This window comes from Bos mutus, chromosome 5, assembly GCF_027580195.1.
Source record: "Bos mutus isolate GX-2022 chromosome 5, NWIPB_WYAK_1.1, whole genome shotgun sequence".
NCBI classification, from domain to species: domain Eukaryota; kingdom Metazoa; phylum Chordata; class Mammalia; order Artiodactyla; family Bovidae; genus Bos; species Bos mutus.
In genome coordinates this window covers 68,347,721-68,364,041 of record NC_091621.1, presented here as the reverse complement: position 1 = coordinate 68,364,041, position 16,321 = coordinate 68,347,721, and positions in this window count along the sequence as shown.

Below are 16,321 nucleotides of genomic sequence, written 5' to 3'. Positions count from 1 at the left end.
GGGGAAAGGAATTCAATTTGACTCTCCTGAAACAAAAGACATAGAGTGTTTTATGCTAGGTTGAACAAGTGGAAAAATATTAACCCATGTTAACAGGGAGTTTGGTCACAGTGAATAAGCCATATGTATTTGCTAATTGGTGCTTTTTGAAGTTAGGTTCCTGCTTTGGAGCTTGGGAGACAGGGGTACTATCTTTCTTGATGATTACATTTCAAAGGAATGGCTCCCAGGTCCTTGAGAAAGACATTCCTGTGTTGTAAAACAGGCCAGCGGGCTTGAAGATTTACATCTCAAAGGGAGAGAGAAAATTTACAGTTGCAAGTTTTCTAAAGAACAGTCTTATGGACTCTGTGGGAGAGGGAGAGGGTGGGAAGATTTGGGAGAATGGCAATGAAACATGTAAAATATCATGTAGGAAACGAGTTGCCAGTCCAGGTTCGATGCATGATGCTGGATGCTTGGGGCTGGTGCACTGGGACGGCCCAGAGGGATGGTATGGGGAGGGAGGAGGGAGGAGGGTTCGGGATGGGGAACACATGTATACCTGTGGCGGATTCATTTTGATATTTGGCAAAACTAATACAATTATGTAAAGTTTAAAAAATAAAATAAAATTGGAAGAATAAAAAAAAAAAAAAAAAAAAACCCTAAGCCCATTGAAATAGCTATTACTATCAGTTGGGTTTAACAACAATTAAAAAAAAAATAAATAAAATAAAGTAAAAGCTCTAAGAAAAGGGAAGTCAGGGGTCTTTTGTCAGGAGGAAACTTGTCTAAAATTTAGTGAAGCAAAGGATTCTAAAGCTATCTTGGCCAGTGGGAATTAATGATTAATAATAACCAAAGTACCACTTTTCATCTCCTGATATGTACCTTTTTCTTTCTCAGGAATAAGGACATACTAAGGAAATGCTATTCAGATGGAATTGAATCCCAAGATGGGTACAGGATTTTAGGTTTGCTCCTGTATGTTCTAAATGAAGTTTAAGTTTTCTTGTTTTAAGAAATTAAATCCCTAATGGTTTGTCAATTTTATTTATCCTTTCAAAGAACCAGCTTTTGGCTTTGTTGATTTTTGCTATGGTCTCTTTTGTTTCTTTTGCATTTATTTCTGCTCTAATTTTTAAGATTTCTTTCCTTCTACTAACCCTGGGGTTCTTCATTTCTTCCTTTTCTAGTTGTTTGAGGTGTAGAGTTAGGTTATTTATTTGACTTTTTTCTTGTTTCTTGAGGTGTGCCTGTATTGCTATGAACTTTCCCCTTAGGACTGCTTTTACTGTGTCCCACAGGTTTTGGGTTGTTGTGTTTTCATTTTCATTCGTTTCTATGCAAATTTTGATTTCTTTTTGATTTCTTCTGTGATTTGTTGGTTATTCAGCAGCGTGTTGTTCAGCCTCCATATGTTGGAATTTTTAATAGTTTTTCTCCTGTAATTGAGATCTAATCTTACTGCATTGTGGTCAGAAAAGATGCTTGGAATGATTTCTATTTTTTTGAATTTACCAAGGCTAGATTTATGGCCCAGGATGTGATCTATCCTGGAGAAGGTTCCATGTGCGCTTGAGAAAAAGGTGAAATTCATTGTTTTGGGATGAAATGTCCTATAGATATCAATTAGGTCTAACTGGTCTATTGTATCGTTTAAAGTTTGTGTTTCCTTGTTAATTTTCTGTTTAGTTGATCTATCCATAGGTGTGAGTGGGGTATTAAAGTCTCCCACTATTATTGTGTTATTGTTAATTTCTCCTTTCATACTTGTTAGCATTTGTCTTACATACTGTGGTGCTCCCGTGTTGGGTGTATATATATTTATAATTGTTATATCTTCTTCTTGGATTGATCCTTTGATCATTATGTAGTGACCTTCTTTGTCTCTTTTCACAGCCTTTGTTTCAAAGTCTATTTTATCTGATATGAGTATTGCTACTCCTGCTTTCTTTTGGTCCCTATTTGCATGGAAAATCTTTTTCCAGCCCTTCACTTTCAATCTGTATGTGTCCCCTGTTTTGAGGTGGGTCTCCTGTAGACAACATATGTAGGGGTCTTGTTTTTGTATCCATTCAGCCAGTCTTTGTCTTTTGGTTGGGGCATTCAACCCATTTACGTTTAAGGTAATTACTGATAAGTGTGATCCCGTTGCCATTTACTTTATTGTTTGGGGTTCGAATTTATACACCATTTTTGTGTTTCCTGTCTAGAGAATATCCTTTAGTATTTGTTGTAGAGCTGGTTTGGTGGTGCAGAATTCTCTCAGCTTTTGCTTGTCTGAGAAGCTTTTTGATTTCTCCTTCATACTTGAATGAAATCCTTGCTGGGTACAATAATCTGGGCTGTAGGTTATTTTCTTTCATCATTTTAAGTATGTCTTGCCATTCCCTCCTGGCTTGAAGAGTTTCTATTGAAAGATCAGCTGTTATCCTTATGGGAATTCCCTTGTGTGTTATTTGTTGTTTTTCCCTTGCTGCTTTTAATATTTGTTCTTTGTGTTTGATCTTTGTTAATTTGATTAATATGTGTCTTGGGGTGTTTCTCCTTGGGTTTATCCTGTTTGGGACTCTCTGGGTTTCTTGGACTTGGGTGATTATTTCCTTCCCCATTTTAGGAAGTTTTCCACTATTATCTCTTCAAGTATTTTCTCATGGTCTTTCTTTTGTCTTCTTCTTCTGGAACCCCTATGATTCGAATGTTGTAGCGTTTAATATTGTCCTGGAGGTCTCTGAGATTGTCCTCATTTCTTTTAATTCATGTCATGTATGAAACGAGGTGCCAGTCCAGGTTCAGTGCACGATGCTGGATGCTTGGGGCTGGTGCGCTGGGACGGCCCAGGGGATGGTATGGGGAGGGGGGGGAGGAGGGTTCAGGATGGGGAGCACGTGTATACCTGAAATAAAAAATTTAAAAAAATTAAAAAAAAAAAAAAAAGAAATTAAATCCCAAGAATTGGAAAAATTTTACATGACAAGTTACTACCACAAATCACAGTATGTTCATTATCATGTGAAGCTTACAGATGAAAAAATAGAGCCATACCTTTCAAGAAGGTAGAGACATTAGATGCACAGTTAATAATATTTAATGAAGTATACATGTAACTGATATTTAACCAGGGAAACAGTCAGAATTAATTTTCTAACAGTGTTCTGTGTACACTTAAAATGAGGGTAACTGGCAAACCCTACGAGCCAGATCATAAGCTGGCTATTGTGGATATGTTATGGGTAAAAGCTGGTAGATGTGGGGAATCATACAGGGGTCTCAAACGCAGATACTTTGAGGGCTCAAATCAGAAACATAATTGTACGAAGGAGTAGGCATAAATCAATAAGGAGCACAGAGGCCTAAATCCTAAAGGAAATCAACCCTGAGTATTCCTTGGAAGGACTGTTGATAAAGCTGAAGCTCCACTACTCTGGACACCGGACACAGAGAGCTGACTCACTGGAAAAGACCCTGATGCTGGGAAAGATTGAGGATAGGAGGAGAAGCGGGTAACAGAGGAAAAGATGGTTCGATGGCATCACCGACTCAATGGACATGAATTTGAAAAAACTCTGGGAGACAGTGGAGGACAGAGGAGTCTGGTGTGCTGCTGTACATGGGGTTGCAAAGAATCGGGCATGGCTAAGCAACTACAACAACAACAGCAGAGGCCTATGGAAGGTGGAGAGTGCGTGTAGTCACTGGATTTCTGTTTTCTCTAAAACCTTAGAGTCCAGATTATATATCTATTAGGATTTCCAACTCCATCTGTGGGCTTGGTGTCTGTAATTATAATTTGGATTTTATCAAGAATTTTACCAATGTCTATTGAAATATCATGTGGATATTAAAAGAGAAACTTAAACCTGGAATACAGTTAGAAGAATTCCTAAATGGTGAAATACTGCCTCCAAAAGATTATGAAATAATGTATTTATATTAATTATATAAATGACACCTGATCATATCAAGAAGTGTCTATTCTAAATCATCTAGAAGATATAGTTTAGGAAGAACAACAAACAATTTGGAGAGCATAAAAATAAGCATATAGAGTTTGAATATGGAGTAAATTTAAAAAGAAAGGTAATATGGATAAATATAGAGTTTTGAAACTAGATTTAAAAATAAACTGACAAGAAAAAAATTGAAGATAGACTTTGTATGGAAAAAAAATCAGGAAACATGATTTGTCATCTTAATGACAAGATTGACAAGAGTCATCTTAATTGACAAGAGTCAATTGTATAAAACCATTGTCTCAAATTTAAGTCATTCCTACACTTCATTACAGGCTTCCCAGGTAGCGATACTGGTAAAGAACCCACCTGCCATTGCAGAAGAAGATAAACTCCCAAACTCATTTGATGAAGCCACCATCACCCTAATATCACTGATGAACATAAATGAAAAATTCTAAACAAAATTCTAGCAAACAGAATCCAACAACATATTAAAAAGATCATACATCATGACCAAGTGGGATGTAAGGATTCTTCAATATTCACAAATCAATCAATGTGATACACCACATTAACAAATTGAAAGATAAAAACCATATGATTATATCAATAGACGCAGAGAAAGCCTTTGACAAAATTCCACACCCATTTATCGTAAAAATTCTCCAGGAAGCAGGCACAGAAAGAATATACCTCAACATAATAAATGCCATATATGATAAACCTACAGCAAACATTATCCTCAATGGCGAAAAATTGAAAGCATTTCCCGTAAAGTCAGGAACAAGACAAGGGTGCCCATTCTCATCAGTACTATTCAGCATAGTTTTGGAAATTTTAGCCACAGCAATCAGAAAAGGAAAAGAAATAAAAGGAATCCAGATTGGAAAAGAAGTAAAACTCTCACTGTTTGCAGATGGCATGATCCTCTACATAAAAAACCCTAAAGACACCACCAGAAAATTACTAGAGCTAATCAATGAATATAGTAAAGTTTCAGGATATAAAATTAATACACAGAAATCTCTTTAATTCCTATACACTAACAAATAGAAAACAGAAAGAGAAATTAAGGAAACAATCCCATTCGCCATTGCAATAAAAAGAATAAAGTACTTTTTATTCTCTAGAATACTTTATTTTAGGTAGGAATAAATCTACCTAAAGAAACAAAAGACCTATATGTAGAAAACTATATAACAGTGAATAAAGAAATCAAAGATGACATGCATAGATGGAGAAATATACCATGCTCATGGATCAGAAGAATCAGTGCAGTGAAAATGAGTATACTATCCAAAGCAATTTATATATTCAATGCAATCCCTATCAAGCCACCAATGGTATTTTTCACAGAACTAGAACAAATAATTTCACAGTTTGTATGAAAATATAAAAAACCTTGCATAGCCAAAGCAATCTTGAGAAAGAAGAATTGAACTGGAGAAATCAAACTGTCTAACTTCTATAGACTATACTACAAAGCTACAGTCATCAAGAAAGTATGGTACTGGTACAAAAACAGAAATATATATCAATGGAACAAAATAGAAAGCCCAGAGATAAATCCACACACCTATGGACATCTTATCTTTGACAAAGTAAGCAAAAATATACAGTGGAGAAAAGACAATCTCTGTAACAAGTGGTTCTGGGAAAACTGGTCACCCACCTGTAAAAGAATGAAACTAGAACATGTTCTTACACCACACACAAAAATAAACTCAAAATGGATTAAAGATCTAAATGTAAGACCAGAAATTATACAACTCCTAGAGGAAAGCATAGGCAGAACAGTCTATGACATAAATTACAGCAAGATCCTCTATGACCCACCTCCCAGAGTAATGCAAATAAAAGCAAAAATAAACAAATGGGCCTTCAGAATGGGAGAAAATAATAGCAAATGAAGCAACTAACAAAAAATTTGTCTCAAAAATATACAAGTAGCTCATGCAACTCAATACCAGAAAAATAAATGACCCAATCAAAAGATGGGCCAAAGAACTAAACAGACATTTTTCCAAAGAAGACATAAAGATGGCTAACAAACACATGAAAGGATGCTCATTATTACTCATTATCAGAGAAATGCAAATAAAAACCACAATGAAGTACAATCACATGCTGGTCGGAATGGCTGCTCTCAAAAAGTCAACAAACAATAAATGCTGGAGAAGGTGTGGAGAAAAGGAAACCCTCATACACTGTTGGTGGGAATGCAAACTAGTAGAGTCCCTATGGAGAACAGTGTGGAGATTTCTTAAAAAACTGAAAATAGAACTGCCATATGATGCAGCAATCCCACTTCTGGGCATACACACAGAGGAAACCAGAATTAAAAGAGACACGTGCGTACCAATGGTCATCACAGCACTGTTAACAATAGCTAGGACATGGAAGCAACCTAGATGTCCATTGGCAGACAAATGGATAAGAAAGCTGTGGTACACATACACAATGGAATATTACTCAGCTATTAAAAAGAACACATTTGAATCAGTTCTACAGAGGTGGATGAAACTGGAGCCTAGTATACTGAGTGAAGTATGTCAGAAAGAAAAACACCAATACAGTATATTAACACATCAATTCAATTCAGTTCAGTCACTCAGTCGTGTCCAACTCTTTGCAAGCCCATGGACTGTCCATCACCTGTCCATCACCAACTCCTGGACTTTATCCAAACTCATGTTCATTGAGTCAGTGATGTCATCCAAGCATCTCATCCTCTGTCGTCCCCTTATCCTCCTGCCCTCAATCCTTCCCAACATTAGGGTCTTTTCAAATGAGTCAGCTCTTCACATCAGATGGCCAAAGGATTGGAGTTTTAGCTTCAACATCAGTCGTTCCAATGAACACCCAGGACTGATCTCCTTTAGAATGGACTGGTTGGATCTGCCTGCCATCCAAGGGACTCTCAAGAGTCTTCTCCAACACCATAATTCAAAGGCATCGATTCTTTGGTGCTCAGCTCTTTATAGTCCAACTCTCACATCTATACATGACTACTGGAAAAACCATAGCTTTGGCTAGATGGATATTTGTTGGCAAAGTAATGTCTCTGCTTTTAATATGCTGTCTAGGTTGGTCCTAACTTTCAAAGAGGAAGTCTTTTAATTTCATGGCTGCAGTCACCATCTGCAGTGATTTTGGAGCCCCCAAAAATAAAGTCAGCCACTGTTTCCACTGTTTCCCATCTATTTGCCATAAAGTGATGGGGCCAGATGCCATGATCTTAGTTTCCTGAATGTTGAGCTTTAAGCCAACATTTTCACTCTCCTCTTTCACTTTCAAGAAGCTCTTTAGTTCTTCTCTGCTTTCTGCCATAAGGGTGGTGTCATCTGCAAATCTGAGGTTATTGGTATTTCTCCCAGCAATCTTGATTCCAGCTTGTGCTTCATCCAGCTCAGCGTTTCTCATGATGTACTCTGCATATAAGTTAAATAAGCAAGGTGACAATATACAGCCTTGATGTACTCCTTCCCCAATCTGGAACCAGTCTGTTCCACGTCCAATTCTAACTGTTGCTTCCTGACCTGCATACAGATTTCTCAGGAGGCAGGTCAGGTGGTCTGATATTCCCATCGTTTGAAGGATTTTCCACAGTTTGTTGTGATCCACACAGTCAAAGGCTTTGGCATAGTCAATAAAGCTGAAATAGATGTTTTTCTGGAACTTTCTTGCTTTTTCGATGATCCAACAGATGCCAGCAATCTGATCTCTGGTCCTCTGTCTTTTCTAAATCCAGCTTGAACATCTGGAAGTTCATGGTTCACGTATTGCTGAAACCTAGCTTGCAGAATTTTGAGCATTATTTTACTAGCATGTGAGATGAGTGAAATTATTCTATAGTTTGAGCATTCCTTGGGAATGCCTTTCTTTGGAATTGGAATGAAAACTGACATTTTCCAGTCCTGTGGCCACTGAGCAGTTTTCCAAATTTGCTGGCATAGTGAGTGCAGCACTTTCACAGCATCATTTTTCAGGATTTGAAATAGCTCAGCTGAATTCCATCACCTCCACTAGCTTTGTTCGTAGTGATGCTTTCTAAGGCCCATTTGACTTCGTATTCCAGGATGTCTGGCTCTAGGTGAGTAATCACACCATCGTGATTATCTGGGTTGTGAAGATATTTTTTGTACAGTTCTGTGTACTCTTGCCACCTCTTCTTAATATCTTCTGCTTCTGTTAGGTCCATACCATTTCTGTCCTTTATTGTGCCCATCTTTGTCTGAAATGTTCCCTTGGTATCTCTCATTTTTTTGAAGAGATCTCTAGTCTTTCCCATTCTATTGTTTTCCTCTATTTCTTTGCACTGATCACTGAGGAAGACAGCACTTTCTTATCTCTTCTTGCTATTCTTTGGAACTCTGCATTCAGATGGGTCTATCTTTCCTTTTCTCCTTTGCTTTTCACTTCTCTTCTTTCACAGCTATTTGTAAGGCCTCCAGACAGCCATTTTGCTTTTTTGCATTTCTTTTTCTTGGGGACAGTCTTGCTCCCTGTCTCCTGTACAATGTCACGAACCTCCATCCATTGTTCATCCAGCACTCTGTCTATCAGATCTAGTCCCTTAAATCTATTTGTCACTTCCACTGTATAAGCATAAGGTATTTGATTTAGGTCATACCTGAATGGTCTGGTTTTCACTACTTTCTTCAATTTAAGTCTGAATCTGGCAATAAGGAGTTCATGATCTGAGCCACAGTTGGCTCCCAGTCTTGTTTTTGCTGACTGTGTATATGGAATTTAGAAAGATGGTAATGATGACCCTATATGCGATACAGCAAAAGAAACACAGATATAAAGAACATACTTTTTGACTCTGTGGGAGAAGGCGAGGGTGGGATGATTTGAGTGAATAGCATTGAAATATGTATATTACTATATTTGAAATAGATCACCACTCCACATTTGATACATGAAATGGGGCACTCAATATTGTAAAGTAATTAGCCTCCAATTAAAATTAATTAATTAATTTAAAAAAAACCTGCCAATGCAAATAGATGTAGGAGATGTGGGTTCAGTCTGTGGCTCAGGAAGATCCCCTGGAGGAGAGCACTGTAACCATTGTAACCCACTCCAGTATTCTTGCCTGGAGAATCCTATGGGCAGAGGAGCCTGGCAGGTTGCAGTCCATAGAGTAGTACAGAGTCAGACATAACTTAAATGACTTAGGACACATGCATACTTAATTGAAGACTAATATTTTAAGAAAATATGAAGTGACAGACCTGCTCCAACTCTGCTGGGCAAAGCTTGGACTCACATTCAGACAAGTAACAAAAAGAAACACAGAAAGAAGAGTTACTAAATTGGTGAAGAACCCTAAATTCTTGTAATATGAGAGCCCACTGAATAGACATGGAATGGTTAGGCATGACAATAAAGGGATTATGAAATATTGATCTTGAAATATGTAACAATTTCATGTGCAACAAGTATAGGCTTATTTTGTGTGTGAGTGCAGGCTCAGTCACTGAATTGTGCCCAGCTTTTTGCAACCCCATGGACTGTGGCCTGCCAGGCTCCTCTATCCATGGAATTTCCCAGGCAAGAATACTGGAGTGGGTTGCCGTTTCCTTCTCCAAGGCTTATTCTGCATTCCTCTGTAAAACAAACATTCAAAGATATACATGGCAGGAGGAGGATATACATGGCAACAACAAGGAACCAATTTTAACAACATAAGCCTTTACAAATCCAGTCTTCTTTAGGAAGAAAACAACTTCCTAAACATGGAGATATTTATAAATTAGACAGGCAGCTCTGTGGTGTGTTTGGGAAGGTATCATAGCATGAGACTATGGTCAGATTAAATTCGTCTATGCTTTTTTGTGAGGCTCTAGAAAGCTATGAATGATCTTTTAAGCAATCCAGCCAGCATCAACAAAGAAATTCAAAGAACAAATTAAAATTTCTATGAGAAAACTTCCAGCACACATTTCCATAGAAAACCAGTTTTCATTTTCATTTGGAGAATTGTGTGCTATTTTCAATTGTATTAGCATACTAAATACCAAAACAACACAAAACAAAAATCAATTTACTAATTATGTGTAAAGGAAGAACATTGACTTTGGAATAATACTTGTGTACAAGTATCAGTTGTGCCTTTTGCATGAGTTCACATAAATTACTTAGCTTTTCTAAAGCTCAACTTAATCCAACATAAAATGGGAAGAAACATATCATCACATGACTTTTTTGTGATTATTAAATTACTTTAAAAAGAGCATATACTACTCTTGATATATCATTAATTTTCATCAAATTAAAACATTTTACAGAGAAATAACAAATTTAGATCTACTAATTAGAATAGCCAGAAGCAGAACTTGGATTTCTTATTCCTGGCTTCTTTTCCTTTCACATCACCATGTACTTTCACTTATAAAGAAAAAGACAATGAAGCTGGTTGAAGAGGCAGAAAACAAATGTGATTTGTTACCTGTGTGATCATGAAGTTAGCAGTTTTGTGTTGTTGAGAATTAGTCAATATTAGCAGAAACCATTGTTTAAAGGATGACTCATCTGAAAAAATAAATCACAAAGATGATGATTTCTCCTCTGCCAGATATCTCTTCTTCTTCAAGTGTAATTCATCCTTTTTAAGTACAAAATGTCAGTGTATTGAAAATTGAACCAGCAAATTCCTTTTAATCCTGATTCCTCTGTTGCTTCATTGATTTACAACACTCTTGGGCATCAATTTGCCTTCCAGTATAATTCTGTCATAACTAAAGGATTATGTTTTTTTCTACTGAACACATTGTAATGCCACTGTGCTAGGAGCAAGAATAAATGTAATATGGTTCTTGCTCTCATTACAAGGGCAATAATGGTTCAGAAGACAGGAAACTACATAAAAACTTGGTAGATGATAGATGAATGGAGAGTGGGGGCAAAGGGAGAGAAAGAGGGAGCAGAAGATGCTGAGAGATAATAGATTAATAGATAACGAAACAAAGAAAGAAAGGAAGGATGGCAGACCATTAAAAAATAGGAGAGAGTTAAAGTTACTGGGCTAGCTATAACACGAGCAACATAACATGTGCAACCCTGTTAGTTCCTCCCTGTGGACCAGAGAATATCGCTGAGAGAGTCAATTTCTAGGTAGGCTGATAAGAAGTCCGAGGTCCCTTAGGAAGAGAAGGGGTTCCAGGGTCCCCAAGGAGGAGAGAGGGATCTGGAGTTCTCAAGGAGAAAAGGACAATTTTTTTTTCTTTAAACCCAGAGCTGATGATTGCAAAACAAAACAACTCATCTTGCTCAAGGATATGTTTTCCCCTTAAACTCTGTACTAAGGACAACAATGTATCCTGCTTGAGGACATATTTCTCCTTCTTGAGAACCCTTTGTCAAATTCTGTCATCTTAAAATGTATATTATGGAAGTGGGTCTTGTAAGACCTTTACAACCTTGAGACATTCTTTTGATTTATTATAATAACCAATTGAAAAAGTATATAACTCCCTTTCTAAGACTAGCAAGGGGGGCACTCTCCATCTCCCTTCTGATGTCAGAAGCTTTCTCTGTCACTTTCATACTTTAATAAAACTCTGCTACACAAAAGCTCTTGAGTGATCAAGCCTGGTCCCTGGTCCTGAAGCTAAATCTTCTTCAGAGATCACAAATCCGACATTGTTCACTGTAAGCTATCATTGCCAAGAAATAGCCTTGTGTCATCAAGTGTATACTATTAATATCATGTAAGATGAAAACAAGTATTCAGTAAGATAGTACAGTGGAATGAATATGAGCTTTTGAGGGAATAATCCCAGATGTTAAACCCAGTTTTGACACTCACAGGTTATGAGAACTAAAAATAGGCATGTAATTGAGCCACATTGCCTTTATCTATAAAACAGATACAGTTATCTTTTATATAGGTTATTAGGAGAGTTAAATGAGAATATATAAGTATATATATGTTTAGTTTTCTAATCTGTATTTTTTAGTCTCAAGGACTGTCATTTTTGGAAGATGTGCTGGGTTCAAACTTTAAAACAATATAAGCTTTAAAGACATAATTAATATCAGAATTTATCTTTTTGCTATTGTGTGCTCAGTCATGTCCGACTCTGTGCAACCTCAAAGACCATAGCCTCCCAGACTCTGTCCATGGAATCTTCCAAGCAAGAATACTGCAGTGGGTTGCCATTTCCTACTCTAGGGATCTTACCAACCCAGGGATTGAACTCGTGTCTTGTGCATTTCCTGCATTGGCAAGTGGATTCTTTACCCTGTGCCACCTGGGAAAATCATCTTTTTAATTAATAATAAAATTATACTAAAGTCCAGATAAGAATTCTTTTTGTGGATTCTACTTATATAATTGGGCTTCTCTGGTGGCTCAGACAGTAAAGAATCCACCTGCAAAGCAAAAGATCTGGGTTCAGTCCCTGAAAGTTGAGAAGATCCTCTGGAGAAGGGAATACTCCAGTATTCTGGCCTGGAGAATTTCATGGACAGAGGAGCCTGACAGGCTACAGTCCATGAGGTTGCAAAGAGTCAGAGATGACTGAGCAATTTTCAATTTCACTTACATATTTGTTCATATAGAGAATCCTTTGGCAGATTTTACCTTATAATAAATTATCTCTTTATCAGGGCTTGTATCTTTGTATCCATAAAGGCCTATATTAAATTTCAACTATTTTACCTTGGTAAAGATATCAAATTTGAACCAATTTGTGGGACTGTTGTGTTACTAGATAAATTCATACTTTGATTCTAAGATTTGTACAGAAAGGATACAATTATTTCATTAATTTCTATAATTTATTACTTTTCCATTTCTTTTAATGTCATAAAAAGGCTTTACAAAATCAGAAAATAATTTTAAATTAAAAAAAAAAGTAGATGTGCTCATACCTACCACATCCAAGTTAAGCATTGCCTTAGAAGTCATGTCTCAGTGGCATTTGAAGGACAGAAGCTTTCAATATTCATGATATCCCTTTGACAAAATGAATTAAAGACAAGATAAAATGAAGATATGTTATAAGCCTGGAGGTCTTCTGAATGGCAGAGCCTGCAATCAACTAAATGACTAGTCAAAAGGAAGACAAAAGAGAAAGGAAAGCCTGGTTTATAGCTTGTACTGTGTATTTCCTCTAAGTCTGGCAATAAAGTGAGATTATTGCTTCTGTGCTCATTAATTATTTATCACCAGCTCTCTGAACCTCTGAACAATTTCTGTCGAAGGAACTACAATACACATGGAGTTATTCATCAAACGCAGATGTTCACACATTCGCTTTAAGGCTATAAACACGAATGCCAGCTGTCCAAAGAGAATCAGCAGAGTTCTGATTTATTAAAAGTTGTGAATTCCACCATATATTGAAAAGAGCAAAAATATCAAGCTTTGGTAAATTATTAGTGGTAAAAAAAAATACATATATTGCCACTTTAAAAAAAAAGGTCAAAGATATAGGTAGAGTGGACAATGTAAAAATGTGTCTTCTATAGCAGCAATGAAATAAAGAGATAAAATATATCCTGGTGTTTATATCACAGTATAACTCAAATTACTATTCCTTTGATTTTTCAGTTTAGATTCATTCAACCATTTGCAAAAAATCAGAATTAAAACAAAAATCCTAAGTGAAAAAATTATTATCTAATAATTTTGCTTTCTTCATTAATGAAGGAAAGATTTTTGAATACAATTTGCAGTTACCAGCCTAATGGCAATTGCCAATCTTTTTGCTCCTTCCTTCAAAGTTTTTTCACATTACATTTTACTTTCTTCTTCAATATTTGCATCTTTTATTCACTCCTTCCCCTAATGCAAATTGATATTTGACTCTAGATCTGTACTGAAATTACCCTCTAAACTAGTTATTTTCTAATTTAGTGTGCATAAAAACTAAGGAGAAAGTTTGTTAAAACTAGATTCTTGAGGACACCCCTGATGTTCCAGTGTTTAAGACTCCACACTTTCAATGCAGGAGGTGTGGGTTCCATCCCTGGTAGGTAACTGAGATTTCACATGTCACGTGCAGCACAGCCAAAAAAAATTTAAATAAATAAATAAAAATAAAAAGTTAAAAATAAAATAAATAGGTATCTTTAAAAATACAGATTCTTGGGGTCCATCCTAACAAATCTGATAAAGCAGGTGGGAATTAGGGCACAAAGGTGGTAAGACAAAGTTAGGATTCAGCATTTTAAATCTAGGTGACCAGTGTTCTAGATAAAATTAGTTGTAACTTTTCCCCAAATCTACTTTTGCTTTACATTCTTTAAATGAAGCAATACGTTTTTTAATTCTTAAAAATTCAAGCTTTATATAAATTATAAAAATAAACTGAAAACTCTCCTCTTACATTTTCTCGCTTTTATAACCAGAAGGGCTTCCCTGGTGGTTCACATGGTAAAGAATCTGCCTGCAATGTAGGAGATCCAGGTTCAATCCTTGAGTCAGGAAGATCCCCTGGAGTAAGAAATGGCAGCCCATTCCAGTATTCTTGCCTAGACAATTCCATGGACAGAGGAATCTGGCGAACTACTGTCCATGGGGTCGCAAAGAGTCAGACACGACTGAGCAACGAATACTACTAACCTAAAGGCAACCTGTGTTAACATTTGAATGAGTCTTCTTATATATATTTTATGTTAGTGTGTAAATATTCAAAATATGATTGCATTTATGTAAAACAAGAGGAAACCACATAGCCAGCCCCATTTCTAGCATTGATGATTAATTTTTAATAGATATTCAATTGATCATATTGACTTTCTAGATATAAAAGTATTTGCAATTCATGAGAATTTTTTTACTCTCCAAACCATATTTATCTAGTTTTTCCATGTGTGGTAATAGCAAAAAGCCTTTATTTTTCAACTACTAAATAAGATATGTACCATAAGTTTTATAAGGTACATCTTCATCTTCATCTATGTGGAGAAGACTCCCCAAATCATAACGCCATTCTTAAAAATCCCATATGTCTGAGAATATTCAACTTTATGTTTTACATTTTCATGCAGATGTCATATCAATAGTGTAATTTCCAATTTCTCTGAAGTTTTGGGGAAGGATGAAAATGATGAGAATCATGTCTTCATTTGTTCTCAAAAAGTATAATCCTGATTCTATTTATTAATACTATTAATCTATCCATGTTTTATATTCAACTAAACCTTAATCTTTCTCTCCTCCAGTATTCTACTTTGGAAATCAACAACTCAGAGCAGCCCTATGTCTGGTAGGGTCAATGAGTCCCCAGTAGCTACACTCTGCTCCAATAATAAACTGAAACACTAGAATCTTTGTTGAGTCGAAGAGCCTGTTTTGGAGGTCTAGTCACATGGGGTTCTCCCAACAGCTATACAAAGTGTTATGAATAACCTCATCCTCCATTTTTGCCTTTCTAGTCTGGGCTTCTGTGAACAATCTAGTATATTAATGTTAAATATAGAAGTTACTTCTATAGGACTTCCCTGTAGCTCAAACGGTAAAGAATCTGTCTGCAATGCAGGAGACCAGGGTTTGATCCCTGGGTCAGGAAGATACTCTGGAGGAGGGAATGGCAATCAACTCCTGTATTCTTGCCTGGAGAATCCCATGGACAGAGGAACCTGGCGGGCTACAGTCCATGGGGTTGCAGAGAGTTGGTCACAACTGAGCAACTAACACACACAGCAGTTACAGCCAAGGAACTGGAATTATTGCTTGAGTCCAATCCCAGCTCAGCCACTCACTAGCTTGTGCCTTTGTACTTAACCTCAATTTACTCATCTTCAAAAGAAGTTAATATTGGTGCTGACCTGTCTTATAAGAGTGATAGGAACAAAAGGAAAAATGTATGTAATGCACTTAGTATTGTGCTGAGCACAAACTTGCACACCTGTGTGTATTTAGTGTTTATTTTGACCGTAATCATTTAAACTCTTTACCAAGAAAGGAAAAGTCAATGACCTCAAGGAATCTTTGATCTCCACCTTGATGTAATGAAGGCAAGTAAGGTCAGGGCACAACTTCCAGCTTGAGGTAGAACAAGAAAATATTTGTGAAAATCATGTTAATATATTTTAAAAACCTATCCTGATCCATCCTATAGGAGATCAGTCCAGGGTGTTCATTGGAAGGACTGATGTTAAGGCTGAAACTCCAATATTTTGGCCACTTGATGAGAAGAGCTGACTGATTGGAAAAGACCCTGATGCTGGGAAAGATTGAGGGCAGGAGGAGAAGGGGATGACAGAGGATGAGATGGCTGGATGGCATCATCGACTTGATGGATGTGGGTTTGAGTAAACTCCAGGAGTTGGTGATGGACAGAGAGGCCTGGCATGCTGTGATTCATGGGATCGCAAACCGTCAGACGTGACTGAGCAACTGAACTGAACTGAACTGAAAT